Source organism: Triturus cristatus, chromosome 11 (genome assembly GCF_964204655.1).
Source record: "Triturus cristatus chromosome 11, aTriCri1.1, whole genome shotgun sequence".
NCBI classification, from domain to species: Eukaryota; Metazoa; Chordata; class Amphibia; order Caudata; family Salamandridae; genus Triturus; species Triturus cristatus.
The window spans coordinates 847,117,238-847,134,990 of NC_140594.1; positions in this window are offsets into that span (position 1 = coordinate 847,117,238).

The window sequence follows — 17,753 nt, forward strand, 5'->3', positions numbered from 1 at the left end:
AGAGGAGCCTACTGCTCCCCCAGTGCAGGACTTCAAAGCACTCTAAGAGTGCACCCACCCAGCTCCAATACACTAAATCCTGTCTGGAAGGTGGTAACACCTCCCTGTGACAGGATGCCTTTTGTTGGGCTTCCTCCACTTCGAGTTTCGGTCAGCAGAAGGAGGGCAGTCCAGTGTCTGTGCTGGTGGCATCCATTTTGTGATGCCAGGGCTCTTTTAGATTTCTACCGTTTAGTACAGTGGGTACATGTCATCCCCTCTAGAAGGGTGGGATCATACTCCCACACCAGTTACTGGTGTGGGGGTATGATTCCAAGTTGTTTGACACCAAACACGACATGTTTTGATGCAGACATTCCAAAGTTAGCATTTACCGCTAGGTTATAATGCACTTAAGAGTATATGGTTTAACCGCATCCACAAACAGTAACAGAGAATTGACTCTGCCAGCTGTAGAGGGGTCCTGCTCATGCAGAAGCACCCCCTCACATAGTAAACCAAGCACCCTGCCCTCAGGGTTGATAGGGCCTGCTTATTTTATATAGGTTTATATGTGTGTGTATGGTGAGATATAGGAACCTATACCTCAGTGAGGAGTGCTAACACTACCTCACACAGGTTGCAGTAGCAGGCCTGTGGTGTCAGATTGAGAATGCTTCCCAGGGGTGGCATAATACTTGCTGCAGCCCCTGGTAGGCCTGTGAAGTACCAATGCCCTAGGTACCTAAGGTACCATATACTAGGTGCTCATAAGGTACCACAGTATCCAATCACTAGTGCATCTAATATGCACACCAAGTTGTTTAAGGGAGTAAACAGATAGGCTGGGGTCCTGGATAGCAGGATCCCAGCCAGACTAGTCAAAAACCATGCAAACACAAGGAAAAAAGTGGGGGCAACCATGTAGTCAGATTCTACCTTCCTACAGGTGAGCCTTAGTCTTTATATGCTTTCCTGTGTAATCAACTATGGAGACTATTTTCCGTTGTGTAATTAACATAGGTCTATTATATACTTATTCAGATATTCTTTTTTGCTAGAGCTCATCGAAATCTGACTGTGATACACAGTCCGATGGGATTACAGATACTATTTAATATATACTAATTCCACTGACTAAATAATACCCAAACAATATTATAACATATTTACATTTTATTTACATTTAACTATACATTTGTGTTTCTGTGTCCTAATACACTCAAACTAGTATAAACGTATTCAATTTTATTTATCTAGACTGGGCAAGGTGATTATCATAACATATTAAATGTGGTCATCGGATTTAGGACTAGTAATGTGTAGGTACGCATGAACTAGTGATGGGTATCACTTCAGGGTCCCAATACCTTGGTAATTATGTCAGATCCAGGTTCCTGTATTTTAGTACTAGTGGATTTGTTAATACACAATTTGCCATATCACTCATGAGTCATGATGTTTTCTTTTTTCAGCACTGGTAGATTATTTTAATATCTACTTGGGGCCATTTGTTTTTATGCTTCATAATTGTTGGAGGGTTGTGGAACCTTCTAATATTCTGTTGAATTTGATATACTACTGGATGACTTAGGGGCTGATTTATATCTTGGCAGAGGGGCTACTCAGTCATAACCGTGACGGATATCCCGTCCGCCGAAATATCAATCCCATAGATATGACGGGATTTATATTTCGGCAGAAGGGATATCCGTCACCGTTGTGACTGAGTAGCCCCTCTACCAAGATATAAATCAGGCTCTTAGTGTCATGGTTGTGTTAACCTGGCAATTTGGGTCAAGAAAAGTAATGCTAATGTCCACACTACCCTGAACCCACTAGTGCTCATTCATGGTATGCCGGTCAATAGTAGAATGTGGGAATTGTGAATAGGATAAAAGAGAGAGAAACATAGGGGGCCATTAGGATGATGGGCGGACTTATGTCCGCCCGCCACCCTAGCAGTGCTGGGACCGACCGCCAGTAGTACGAAAAAATGTCCTTTTTAACATTGCGGGCGAGTGCTGCTGGCTGCAGCACCGTGCGCAATGGTAAACGTGCAAGTGCAGCATTACCCTGCACCATGTGGCAGGCAACAACTTGGTGCAGGGAATTTCAGGGGGGTACCATGGGTACCCCCCAAGTGCACCCCCTGACCCCCCAACAACCCGGGGGCCCACAACGGGCACCCAAAGCCAATGACCGCATGCCTTTCCATGGTGGCATCACCGCCATGGAAAGGCCTTGAACCGCCTACATCATAATATGGCGAGCGGTGCCTGCTAGGCACCGCCACCTTATTATGGCACAGGTTTGCATGGCAGGCAATCGTAACGATTGCCTGCCTGCCTGCGGAAAAGCAGCAGATGGTCGCCGCTGCACCCCTGCCATTGTAATATGGCGAGGGGTAAATGGCGGGTGGGGAAAGATATAGGGCAGATCGCCACCGCCGGTCAGGCGGTGGCGATCTGCCCAACATCATAATGTCCCCCATAGACTGTGCATATTTTCGCCTTGCATGATCTTCCTGTCAGTACCAGCATACGCTGTGGAGGTGTGGATCTCTACAACAAAAGAATACTCTTTTAGATCCTAGCAAGCAAGATTACAATTCACTGATTCTACTAAAACACATGAAAAGATGCATCTCATCATAATCTCTGTTACCCACCCTGTGTGGTTGCCGGCAGCTCTATGATTTCCTAAATCTGAAAGAGTGGAATAATCTTTAGAAACACTAGAATATCCTGATATTTAAAATGTGTTCTAGTTTCTATAACTACTTTCATCAGATTAGACATTAAGGGCCTCATTACGATGTCGGTCGGAAAGGCCCCAAACGGCATTTGAATTTTCCTAACCCAAGTCGGAAGCCATGTTTCTGACCGACTCCGATACATTTCCGACCGACTGATTATGATGGAAGGTAACTGTTCGGTCTGTTCCAGCCGGCATTCTGAGTCAGTCGGAGCCAAATTGTACAGGTCTAAGGACCATGTTTCCGACCGGCGTATTATAATGTCAGATTCTGACAGCCTTTCCGAATTGGTCTGACTTTGGGGCACCATTAGCAGGTCCCCCTTCACCTGGAGACCTCTTGTTGGGGCCTTTGGGGCTACCCATGGGTTCCAGCCATGCACAATGGGGCAGGCACCATGGGATGCCTGTCACATGGTGCAAGGTTTTCTGGAACCACCCCTTTTTTTAATGGGAGCCTGTGTTGTCGGTCAGAACACAGGCTCCCATTGAAGTCAATGGGAGTTCAACAAAACTGTGTTCGGAAACATCGTAATCAGTCGGTCGGACTCCCCAAACCCGAGTCGGTCAGAAACCATTCCGACAAGGAGTCAGTCACAATGCTTTCCGACCAACATCGTAATGAGGCCCTAAATCTGTGATTTGAATAAACCTAAATCCACATTGTCAATTGTCTGCAACATAATGAATATACATTTTAAGGGGCTTTTTATGAGTCTTGCAATCCACGGACCACCAGACTCATGGTGGCGTGCCGGTGGCAGTCTGGCTAATGCCACATCGGTGGTCTGACCGCCCTATTATAACTAGGGCGACTGGACCGTCATTGCACCACCACAACCGCCAGGGATCAGAGATCCCTGGCTGTGGCACAGTGGTCTTGAGGCCGCAATATGCTTGGCAGGACCGCCACGGTCCCACTAACCATATTACGTGTTTCCTCTCCTTCCCGGTTTCCATGGCGGTTCCTACTCCATGGAAACTGTGGCGGAGAGGAAACAAATGTAGCTCTACAGAGACCCCTGTTGCCTCAGGGCCATTGGGTGCATGCACCCCACTAACTGCACGGCATAGACTGCACCGGTCTATGCTGTGCATGTACTGCCTTTGATGTTTCCACTGCAGTGCCTATTTCAAAGACACCGCCATGGAACCGCCAAAGAAGCACCTGCCAGTGGAAAAAAAGTCATAACGTGGCGGCCGGTTTGGCCATGCGGGAGCAGGCCGCCGGCGCTGCAGTCCCGCTCTTGCACAGCCAAACTCGTAATCAGTCCCTGAAAGGGTGACATTTATTATTCTCACCCAGATCTAACCATATTGGGGGAAGGTGTTGGACACACAAGGAGTGACATTCAGCGACTGCTCCTCAGCAATGGTGGAGGAGCATCGCCCCACTGGCTCAGAGCCAGCAGCTTAAAATAAAACAATATTTTATAATTGTTTTATTTTTCAGCTGCTGACTGAGCCAGCGTGTGTAGGGAGGGGCGGGCCAGGCCATGGGAGAGAGGAGGAACAAGTGGTGTGTGCACAGCCGGGTTGAAGAAACAGCACAGACTTCCTCTGCCTGAGCAGGCTTTAAACTAGCCTGCTGAGGCCAATCCCCGCACTGCTTGCATGCTTTTGGTAATAGCTTTAGAGTAGCGTGGGGGTTGCACAGAGGGTCTCTCATGCTGTCCCAGTGTCTGCTGGAACCAGGGAGCAGCAGAACACCGAGCCACGAGGAGGCCGGCAGCTTCAGGTAAGTCATTTTTTTATTATTACTCCTCACACTCTCCCTCCAGGGCTCTCCCACCTCCACCCGCCCACCATTTTTCGTTTATGTCAGCCGCTGCTGGTGACATTTACTATTCCCACTCCAATCTAACCATATTGGTAGAAAGGTATTGGACACTTAAGGGGTGGCATTCACTATTCCCACTCTGGTCTATTCATACTGAGGGTAGGTGTTGGACCTAAAGTGGTGACATTCCAGCCTAGCTATATTGGGGGAAGGTATTCAACACTAAAAGTGTGACATTTACTATTCCCACTCCAATCTAAGGCTATTTGAAGAAGATTTTAGATGTTAAAGAGCTCATATTTACTATATGCACTTTAATCTAAATCATTTTAAAGAAGGGTAATACAATTAATTATTTTATGTACAGAATTATTACTCCATAGTCACACACAATTTCTTAACTGTAAAATACAATAATATTTAATTTAAAAACACACTACCCAAACTTACCGACATATATATATTTAAACATCAAAATATAAAAAAAATCAAAGTAATAAATAACATAAACATACAGAAATGTACTATAATTTCAAAATCTTATACCATAAAAAACATATTCCAAAATTAACAATCATAGATTAAAAAAAATGTAAACTAATTTGTATTTTAACAAATAAAAAATATAATCTGAAAATAAAATTATAATTAAAACGAAAATAAAAATAGGGCCTCATTTATGAAAAATGACTCATCGCTGGGCATGGTGTCCTTATGACACCATGGATGCGCTGTATCTACAATACGGCGCCCCATGGTGCAAGGATTTACAGCTACGGCAGGAATTCTGACGTATCTGGTGGTGCAAAAAGAATGCCTTGCTGGAGTGTGTCAGAAAACTGATGCAACTCCAGCAATGTGTCATAACCCATGGGCAAGTCCCATGTGAAAAGACCTGCGTCATTCCTTACGTCTGCTTAAAGAAGGTGTAAGGAGTCTGACACAGTCAAGTTTTAGAAGTGCTGCAGTGAAATCTCATAAATTTTACTGCACCTCTTATGCGAGGCTTTATTACAGGGGAATGCCCACCCTGCATACATTATATCTGACGCAGGTATGATGTAGCGCAGGCCTTTACAAAGTGACGCATCTGCCTAGATGCGTCCCTTTTTAAATAGGCAGAGTGTGCCGCATTGATTACACCGTTGCCTCATCGCAAAAAAGTGACGCAATGGTGGCACAAGCCCTTCATAATCGATTTTATGTATTATTGAGATATTTTCCAGAAACATTTTACATTTTTAGAAGTTTATGTAAAAAAGTACAATAATTTTACTTTTAATTTTACTTTTTTTAAATATATTTTTGTAATAGTTATTTTTAATTGTTTTTTTAATAATGTACACTTTTTAACATTTAAATGTTTTTTGGTTTCAATTTAATATCCCTAACATATCTTTTATTTAATAATTAATTAAAATGTATTAAAAATGTTAAAATAACATTCTTTTTTTAAATCTTAAAATTTGAATCTTCTATATAAAAATAGTTTCTCAATATTTTACTTTATTAAAATACTTTTTCCAATATTTTTATTTTGTAATTTATTGTAACAAATTATTTCTCTCATTAAAAAATATGTTACACTTAATAAGATTAATATATATTTGAATTGATATTAAATTAAAATGTATTAGAAAAATTGAAGTAACAAAATACATTTTAAAATTGTAAAATGTTAATTTATATATCATTAAAATTAGTACCATAGATTTTACTTTAAACTATAGACTTTTTCAAAATCTCACCACTCTTATCCCCTAAAACCTTAATATCACGCTATTAAAAAATGTATAAAACTATTATTTATATACATTAATACAACAAAAAATACAAATTTCAACAATTACATTACTAATAAATTATCTCAATAAAAATACAAATAGAAAAATTAACAAATACATACAATTAAACACACTACAATAAATAACATGCAAATTAACACTTAAAGATGATATTAAATGCAATAATATTATCTACACATTCGTTTTTAAGACATCTTTCAACAAAAGTATAAAAATTACGGACCTGATTACAAGTTTGGCAGTTCCTGGAAGACCCCGTATTACGATGCATTTGTTTTGTTGGCAGTCTTCCAACGTACGGGGACTGTCATGGTAGAAACATCCCTATGTGCAAGTTTTTTTCCACTGTGCAAATACATATGAGTGTATGTACACAATACACATCTTAAAATACACACATATTTATTACACCTATGGAAAAAATACCTTGCCATTGTAACAGTGAAACAATGTACAAGTGGCTTACCTTACGAGTTGATGCCTACAGTGTGGATTTTCTTCATGGGCAATTGTCAGGGGATCTGGACGAGGGGTTCCGTGAGGGGAAGAGGAATGGGAACTGGAGAAAAGGTGAGTTTTTAACCTTATATTTTGTGTTTCTGCCAGGTCGAGTGTGGAGGTCTTCCCACTACAGTTGGCCAGGGGGTAATGCACATTGTGATCTGGAAAGTGGTCAACATGCCTGGACTGCCTCCATAGACTTCCTCTGTCTCTTCTCTGGCTTCAGCTGCGGTATCAGCAAATGTTGGCAGTGGTGGCGGTCTTGCAGCAGTCTTCCCGCTCACATCGTAATTTTACGGTCAAACAGCCAAGGAACTGGGTGGTCGGACTGCAGAAAAGTGACAGTGGTTCTCTTACTTGCAAACTCATAATCAGGCCCAAAGTCTCTTCAAAATTTAAAAAATGTATATTTCATTAACAGGCATTTCACCTTAGTACATTAGATTATATCAGTGCTTTGACATTTTTCAAAAGTAACAGTTTTCAGAATGAACATAAAAACAGTCATGCCTTCTCCCAACCTGGCAACTATGCCAATACAGAACTATATGGGATATTCACAATGAAGTGGCGGTGAGAGGCATTAGCCTTCTAGGCTTAACGCCTCTCATCGCCACTTCGGAAACACGAGGCTGCACCCTATTTTCAAGAATGTGGTGCAGCCTGGTGTTTCCCCCTACGATGGCGCTAAGTTTCACGACTTAGTGCCAACGCAGGCACCCTTGCACCAGAGTGCAGGGGTGTCTGCAAGCAGCGAGGTTTGTTTATGTACAGGAAGGTGTCCCTTCCTTCACATAAACAAACCAAAAATTCCAGTTTGTAACTTACATGTGTGCTGCCTCGTGCAGCACACATGTAAGTTACAAAACGGCATTTTTAAAAAATGTTTGCTTATATACAGGAAGGGACACCTTCCTGTACATGAACAAACCATTGCATTTTGCATTTTCCATGTGTGCTGCACAAGGCAGCACACATGGAAAATGCAAAAACGAGGGGAAATGAAGCCTTTCTCCTCGTTTCACCTACTTAACACCATGATTTATCTGATCTTAAGTTTGGTGCTGCCACCTATTATCGCCACCCTTGATAAGAGGTGGCAGCGTCAAATTCAATGGGTGTTAAGGTGGAACGCCCACCGCAACACCCACTGCACGCCCTCTTTCACCCTAAGTTTACCATGAATGGGGCCCTATTCTCAAGGCAGCGTTAAGACACTTAACGTGGCTTTAAGCCACGTTAAGTGGGTTAACGCTGCGGCGCTGACCCCATCGCCACGGAAATGTCAAAAAAAGTGATGTTCCCGTGGCGATAGGGGCTTGAGAATATGCCCCTAAGAGGCAATTCAGTTATCACGAGGAGACCTCGGGTTGGTCCGGGTTGTTATTATAGATGGACAACATTATAGTCAAATAAATCAAACACAAGAGAAAATGTTATACAGCGTATATCTTTACCACTTGTATTTTAAGGTGCTCTTATATGTCAAAATGTAGAAAAGGGAGGCAGAATGGTATTAGACAATTGCCTAGGATCACCCAATTTGGTCAAGTGGGGAAGCCATGATTAACCTCAGGTTTTACAGTTTCAGATTGTGCAATTCTATTTCATTCCAGTTCAATAATTAAGTTACTTCCTTTTAACACCTGACTCTCCCAAGGTAGTGATAACAAGCAGAGAAAGCTTACCCCAAGTTGTGGTAGAGGGATTGTGACTCAGATACAGCATAACAAAAAGCCCCACTGCCACCATGCTGGCATCAATGCGGCCCTCAGGAACACTACAGACCTTACTTTGTGGCCTCTGGGAAAAGGTTAGCGAGTACCCTTGCCTTAGAGGCACCCTTAATAAAAATTCACAATTCAACTACCTTGTTAAATATTTTCCTATGAACAAGTGATTGAGATATGCTTCACTCAAGAGTTCTGTCCCTTTGGTATTCCCTCACTAAAATCTACCAACTCGTAATGAGGGCTTCTAAGTGTCAGTAGAATGTCAGGAAGAGGCAAAAGGGTTGTAGATACAAGAAAGTCCAGTTGGTTTGGCAGGTGGCACATTACCATGGATATTGACAGTGATGGTATAACTAGTATAACTAGACTCTTGTGAATATCTGGGCATGTCACTTAGATCGGCAGATAACCAAACCTGTAAACTACATGCAATCTACCACCCACCTGGTACTAAGAACATGTTCATAGACCAAATGATAGAAATCATAACCACCAACTCTAATCTGCAATCTAATGATATCTTCCTAGGAGACTTCAACATTCACTGGGAGGATCACTCTGATAGTCAGATCGCACTGTTGAAAGCATTCCTGGAAGAGCAAGCGTTAGTTCAAGGATGTCAACTCCCTACCCACTCTAAAGGCTCCACCTTAGATTGGATATTAGCAAAAGAGAAAGCGATCGAGAAAATTGTAATCACCCCTTGTGATTGGTCTGACCACCACATAATTTCATTCGAAATTCCCTTCAGAAAAACCAAATCGACCGCACAATCTATTAAACCAAAAAAATGGACCCGGGACACCAGAAGAATTAACTTGGAAAATGCAGCAGCGCGCTGTGAAATAGATTTGCAGCCTCCTAAGAGCATGGTTGACATCAATGACCTCACGCTGCACTATAACAAGACAATGTCAAGCATTATCGAGGACATAGCCCCACTTAAACTAAAAAGAATCTCTGACAAAGACAAAAACCCGTGGTTCAATGGCGCCCTTAATGAAGAAAGAAGGTCACTAAGACTCTCAGAACGTAAATGGCGACAACACCCTTCGTCGCCCCACTTAACCCAACTGAGACAATCCAGGAAAGCTTACAATAAAAGCATTCTAAACTCTAAGAAAGACTTTTTCAGGAAAGAACTGGATAATGCAGTAAACAGACCAAGGAAATTATTTGATCTACTAAAAGAACAATCAAGTAAATCTGCCAAATCGTCACCAATCATCACAAATACAACCTTAAATAGTGAAGACTTTTCCGTTTTCTTTACAGACAAAGCCAACGCACTGGAGAGGGAGCTCATAAAAGCAGCCGAAAACATTGAAAGAGATAAGGACTTCTCGGTGGAACAGCAGAATCAACAAGAATTTGAAAAACCAAAAAACAATGCTCAGTGGTCAGGATTTAAGCCGGTCAGCGAACTAGACATTGCGAAGATCTTGTCAACCACTAAACCTAACAATCACTACAACGATCCCCTACCGGCAAAGTGCTGGTCTTCGTTAAACCACCTGCTAATCCCATCATGGACAAAGGTCATAAACGCTTCATTGTCACAAGGCCAAATACCGGCCTGCCTAAAAACTGGTCAAGTCATTCCCCTCTTAAAAAAACCTACAGAGAACCCATCTGATCCTAACAACTTCAGACCAGTAACAAATATTCCCATGCTATCCAAAGTCCTGGAAAAATGTGTCCAACAACTGAGTCTTCATATGTCGAAACTCAATCTTTTAAATGATTTCCAATCTGGTTTCAGACCAAACCATAGTACAGAAACAGCAATTCTGCAGATAGTAGATGACGCTTTACTGGCACTCGACCATAACAAAACATGTCTCCTTATCCTGTTGGACCTGTCGTCGGCTTTCGACACGGTGAACCATGAAAAAATAGTCGATTGGTTGAAAAACAGAATGGGTCTAGAGGGAACTGTCCTTGAATGGTTTAAATCCTTTCTCGAGAATAGATCGCAAAAATTCATAGTCAACCAAACCCTCTCAGGCCCAACCAGAAACAATATCGGAGTTCCGCAAGGGTCAACACTATCTTCGGTGCTATTCAACCTATACGTAGAACCACTAACGGATATACTACAAAAAGCGAACATTTCTTTCCACATGTACGCCGATGACACCCAGCTGTACATCAAGGTCACATCATCTGAAGAGATAAAGACCATGAACCATGCACTATCGAGAACCATCCAATGGTTAACGGCTAACCACCTGAAGCTAAACCCCCAGAAAACAGAATTCCTATTGATTACACCCCAAAAAAGCAAATCAAATATAGTAGAATGGACCAACACTATCACTGCTCTAAAATGTACTCCGAAGATTGTCAACTCTACTAAATCTCTGGGAATTACTCTGGACAAAAACCTGAACATGTTAGCACATATTAACTCAATGGCAAAAATCGCCTGTTTCCATTTAAGTTACCTGCGGAAACTGAAACCATTCCTAAATAAAACAGATCTCAAAATAGCAGTTCAGGCACTGGTCATATCAAGGATTGAGTATGGTTGCACAACTCTGGCCGGGCTCCCCAAGATCTCAACAGCACCACTGAAAGCATGTCTGAATGCTGCCACAAGACTTATATCTGGATCCAAAAAATTCGACCACATCACCCCTCACTTGAAAGCCCTTAACTGGCTGCCCTTCGAAGCAAGAATTCAATTCAAGTTGGCATGCATCACGCACAAAGCATTACACCACAAAACTCCAGTTTACCTCGCAAAAAAACTCACGCTATCAGGAGGGTGCCGATTTTCCAGGAGCCATGCAGACCTACTATTGAAACCGGCTCGTTTTTGTAAGAAAAGAACTTATGATAGAGCATTCTCTGGGGCAGCTCCAAGAATCTGGAACGCTATTCCCCCCTAACCTTAGAAGAATTCCATCCATCACGGCATTCAAAAAGGAAGCAAAAGCATTCTATATGAGGAAATTTCTCCCATAAGTACATAGAGCAGAATCTTTGTCACTGTCTACAAACCTATCATGACTATTCCATGTGCCCGCTAGCCGCTCACTAACCTTATATGGGCTTGTATATACATGTTCAAAATGTAGTCTATTACTTTAAACCACTCATGGTAATTCAATTGTTGACTGATGACTATATGTGTATATATTATCTGTATATATTATCTTTTGTTGCCTAATGTTCTGTTCTAAACTTGGTAGGCATCTAATGACTTGTAACGTATCCGGTTCTGTTTCACCGAAATTCAGCTGTAAAGCGCTCTGATACCCTACGCAGGGTCATGTTCGCGCTATAGAAAACACTAAATAAATAAATAAATAGTAGCTGATCGCTTTATGAATCTGTACTGTTACCCTCTGGTACAGGTGGAATCAATCTCTCTAGCACTGTGCCTGAAAATCATGTGCAGGGATTTGAGGATGCCTAGTGGACTGTAATAGTCCTCCTTGCATATGTTTGATGGAAATGGGTGTGGGTAAATATCACACATTTTGAGTTTGCACACATGTGAATGAGGGAAGTGCACATGTAGCTATCATTCGGAGATCAGGATCTAACTCAGTATGATGCAATATTTGCACATACCTTAACTGCACCTAACTGTGTTATCAATATTTACTAGGTGTACAGGGCCAGACTGGGAACTCAAACCGGCCCTGGCAATTGACTCAAACTGGCCGTCGGGGTGGGAGGGTTGTGCGCATGAAAAACACTGAAGCTGCTTTTTGTTACAGGGGGCTGATATTGCGGCCCCCGGTAACAAAAAACAGCCCCTGCCCTAGCGGCCCACCAGGGAAAGGACCGGTGCCCGCTACAGCCAGTCTGGCCCTGCAGGTGTGTGATTACTACCTCAGCTGTGCCCCAATCTAGTAGAGTTATGTTCTCTTTTGCAGGGCCAAATCCCCAACAACATATGGAGTGCCTCCCATGGGGGCTCAATATTTGAGTTCACTAGGTAGGAAAGATATGAGCTCAGGAAGAATCCACAATTGCACAGTTCACAACACCAGAAAGGAATTTCGACACAATACTGGCTTTTTCCCTGGTTGCTAGAAATTGGTACAATACGGTGTCCTTAATTATGTTTTCAAGTGGTAGTCACTGTTACCATTGGGGTAAAGTAGGGAGTGATGAGTGCCTGCCACAACAATCAAGAATCATGGGCACACCTGTTTGGAGCTGCCCCATCCTAGACTACCAAAGGAGACTTTTGCATAAACCACTCTTCTTGGCCCAAGTTGGCCGAGGAAACCCACTTCTGCGCGCAGGCATCTTTTTTTTAGCTTTAGTAGCATGACCCTCTCGGTGTTGGTGAGCTGTGCTAAATTTGTTAACGTTTATGGCATAAGTTCTCCCAATCAGAGGTAGCAGAACCCTCTCGGAAACAAGGACAGACTTTAATAACAACATATGCTTTGCAAACTGGGATGGCCGCGAAGCAGCCAGTGTGTTTGCCAGGAGCAGCATGGCAAGGCGCATGTCCCCCCCGAATAGCCTTGACAGCTTTTGACTCGTATTAACTGTTTTATTTAATCAATGTTAAACGTTTTTACTTTGTCGCAGGCTGGCGGACCCGATCGTCCTGCGGTTATTTGTTACTTGCACTCGGCACTTTGCTGCAGTCACGCAGTGAACCTATGCTCCTATGAGAAGTTATTTTCCGTATTTCAATGTGTTAAATGCATACTAGCGAAATGTACTAAAGAAATACATCTGTACACTTTTACTGTGAAGCGCTCTGATACCCCAAGGGGTCAAGTTCGCGCACTGAATAAATAAATAAATAACCCTTAGCCATTGGCAAAGGTCCCTACTATCCACTGCATTTTATATTCGCTTCAGTTGTATCTTTTTGCACACAGCACTTTGAACAATGATTGCCTTCTACCCTTGGCCTCAAAGTCCAAGAGGTGACTTGCCGGTTGCATTTTGATCATATCACTCATCTCTGAATTTTACTCATATGCAAAGACTTTACTAACCACTGTGACTGTACATTGGCCTTGCATTTCGCACTTTGAATCCCTGCCTCTCCTTCCCTTTTTATTGTGCCACGCCATGTGCAATGGTTTTTAGTATGTAAACAAACAATAAAGAATTATGAGTGCTTGGAGTTGGGTGTAGTCAGGGATGTTTTAAGGCATGGGCAAAGTGGGCTCTGGCTCAGGGCCCCGGTCTATCTAGGGCGCCCAGATAGATCTGCACTGTTCTCTACACAGTCCAGAGCTGATGACCATGAATGATTCTCAAACCTAGATTTTTTAAAATACCATTTTGATTTAATGTATTTTTAATACATGTGTGAGTGATGTGTGGGAGTCCATTACAGACATTTTGCAGACAACTGTTGTTTTTCAACGTCATGCAACATCCATAAAAAAGTTCCTTTCAGTTCGAAATAGCACCTCAGATAAGGGAAATGGCAGTGAGTCAAAGAGATTATTTGCTATAATGTTAGTGAGTGGCTGCTATGTTACAATTTTGAAAACATATATCACTATCCCCGATTATTAGATGGAAACCCATTTAGAATTTGAACCGGTGTGCCTCTGCAGTGTCGGTGAGCTGGCCAAAAACGACAAGAAAAATCTGAAATTGGATCATAAATCCAAAGCTGGTCCAAGGTGGGGCCCCTGAAATACGTTTGGCCCAGGGCCCCCAAAATCCTTAAGATGTCCCTGGGTGTAGTGGCAAGATGTTTTGTGCTCTTGCTTCCACTACACCAAAGCTTAGGCGATGCTCCTCCCATAAAACATTTGGAGCATGCAGTGAGGCCTAGCTTTGCTTCACATGCCAACTGTTGTTAAGATGATGTATAGTGAAGTTATAGAGAACCAAGGGGCATATCAACAAGGGCCAGCGATAATTATCGCTAAGCACACTTAGCGCTAGGATAATTATCGCCGGCTATCGTGGAATTTTATCGCTGAGATAGCGTGCTAATTCCTCGCGCTAACAGCCAAAAGTGAGATTATCGCTGGAAATCCAGCGATAATCTCACACATTTTGGCGTTAGTTTGCTGATAAGGCACGGCATACTTAGCCATTATATCCACCTTACATTGGATATAATGGCTAAGTCAGGGTGAAAGCAGGCGTAAGGAAAGTAGCGTTAACTGTGGTTAGCGCTACTTTTCTTATCGCTATGCCTGTTAGCGATTCCCTTGATAATTGGAGAAATGTCGGTTAGCGACATTTCTCCAGTTATTTTGGGATGGAACGCCCACTTTGCATCTCATTAGAGATGCAAAGGTGGGCGTTATGGGAAAGGGAGCTAAAGCAAGGAATCACGCGTTAGCGTGACCTTGCTGATTAAGCGATAAAATTATCGCCGCTTTTCGTCCGAAAAAGGACGCTAGAGCGGCGATAATTTTTCATCGCCAGCATGCTGATATGCCCCAAAGGCTTTAAGATGCAGAGTAGTGTGCAAATTAATCCCCTTTGGCTAGAAGGAAGTCACTGATGTTGTAGAAGGACCACTTAGCATGTCACAGCGTTAGTGGCATCTGAAAGAAGGAATTGCAATGTGCCACAAAAGTCCATCTGTGACATGCCACAGTGCCAGCACCTTCTGTCTTGATTGATAAATGTAATGATCGCTTCGCACACGCGCCAAGGATTTTGGAGCTATGTATCACCAGGCCTTTCTTTGTTCCATGCTCGATCAGACACATACTTTATTTGGATTTTTCAATAAAGCAAAAGAGTAAACGTGTTTGAACGTCCTAATGTTAAATTTAAAAAATCTGTTGTACAGAGGTAACCAAATATCAACAAAACCAGCCTTTGATATAACGGTGGTCCACCAGGTGCAGAAGGCCTGATTTCATTAAGATAAAAAATTGAATAATATTGAAAATAAAACATTTCTCTCACAGTGGCTTGTTTCGCCTATTGAGTTTTCATTGAGTTGCATCAAGACTTTAGTGAAAATAAAAACAACCGCATATATTGTGTAGATTGTCTGTGCAAAGACAACATCAGTTACGTGTGTGCCATGCCACAAACACGGTACCAACCTCCACTTCTATCTCCTCCAGGGCCTACACCTCCACTCATTTCCATAAGTGCTCAGGCAGAGCTCATCCCAGATGAATCACCACATCTCACTCTGTCGCCTGTTGAGAGTGCCTGTGCACAGGACTGCTTAATTTGAGCTGGTTGTTTCAGATGCTGGGCACCAGCACTTAGTTGCCAACACCAGGTCTTATGACAGTCTGCCACATGATGGCGCTGTTTCTGTGTTTTTCGAGGTGAGCACAACAACAGTTGTTTATTAACTCAATTTACATTAAAGTGACCAATACCGGACACCCAAGCCATTCTTATAACTTTGGGGGCCTGGAATAGTCTGAAGTGCCACACTTGAAGGGGTGTAATTTTCGTAGGTGTGTTTGTACTGTCACTGGCAGCGCTGGAGGCCTCCTGAGGACAGCCCTGGCACTTGTTCTTTTACAAATTAAGCACTGTCAGTGGCAAGGTCTGTATGACTCTGACCTACATGACACCACCAGTGTCAAATGGTGGCAGTGCCACTCTAGCTGCCCCGAATAACTTCCAATGTGAGAAACCCACAGAACTGAAGCGACGGCTGTGAGCCCGGAAGCCGTCCCTTGGAGTGCCAGGCAGGTTTCTGTTTTCCCTGGCGTGACAGGCAGCTGAAATGATGACTTTTGTCATTAGAGCCAAATCACTTTCTGCAGCTCGAGCCAGCGGACACGGGAGACCGGTGACAGTCTCGTGGGCGCGTCGCCCTCCTCCTTCCTTCTAGGGACGCCATTTCCAGGAACCGGGCCCTCGGACGTGCCCGCGCGCTGACCTCCAAACGTGTGGGTTTGTGCAAGACAGGGAAACAAATGTTTCCCCGGAAGTGGCCGAGTCACGTCGCCGAGGGACATATGAAATGTGCTGGATTCAGCAGGGCGTTTTTAGGGTGGAGTGTGATTTACTGAGGGGAGACGAACTAACTGTTATGAATCCAACAATGATTAATGCTTCGAGCGGTTGTTCATTTAGTACGCAATCGCTTCATTTATTTAGCAGCTGCCTTGTGTGAGATGAAGAAAGGTGGCTTCTGACCACCGCATGTACAGATTGTTCAAAACAAAAAAACTACATGTGTACAAATATAAATCAAGCATTGATCAAGCTTTTGTCTTTAGAAAGTTAAAAAGATTTACCCAACTTTCTCAAAACACAGCATTAATTTGATCCAGCAACAGCCAGTGGCCTAACACAAAATGAAGCCCCCGTGAAGAATGTAATGAGGGGCCCCTGAATCTCCAATCCATGAACCTTGAGCTGAATGGCCCCCCTTGAAGCGGTGGGGCACCCCCTACACCGCACGGACAGCAGGGGCCTGTGTTATGTCCCTGGTAACGACAACAGCACAGGCAAGGTGAGTGCGAGCTTGTTTACACACTCACAAAGCAAGTGCTGCTTGTGTAGTAGCTGAGCACACACGCATCCAACAGTCAAGAGTTGTAGCACAGGAAGCAACAGGCGCAAGGTTTTCCACACACATGGATACAGAAAAAGCAGGCAAGCACTTACCGTGCCTTGTTTCAGCATATTTGATTTCCCATAATCAGTGATTTAAATGGGCCGGTACTCGCCGGTACTGAGTACCGGCACTTCTGAATTTTTTTAACATCAGTACCGGCACTTTTCTGTAGCCAGGGAGAGTACCGGTACCCTGATCGGTGGCACGGTAGGCTCAGGTTAGTTTTCTCCTCCAGCGCAGGGCTGAGGCCGCTCTGCTTCCGAAGACCTTGTAATTAACTCGGCTGAAGCAGCCTTTGCAGATTTGCTGGCAAAGATTTCAGCAGCGCCCAGGTGAATGTCCCCAAACTGCAGGGAGGTGAGAGGGTTTGTGCCACGCTGTGATTAACAGGACAGGGCCTCTAGACAGACCCTGCACTGTCAATCAGGTGCCCAGCGACCATTCGGGTGCAAGTGCCATCATGAGTTTAATTTTGTGGAATGAAACACATTTCTCATGTGTTTTAATATGTGCTGCAACTGGTATAGAAGTAATTATGTATAATCATATTTTCCCTTAGCCCCGCCCACTTTCCACGCCTCTATTTTAATGAGTACCTGCACTTATTTTTCCCCATTTAAAGCACTGCCCATAATTCAAGCGACACTCTGGAGGGCTTAGAGCATATTTTTTGTCTCTAGTGTTCATAAGCGTAAATT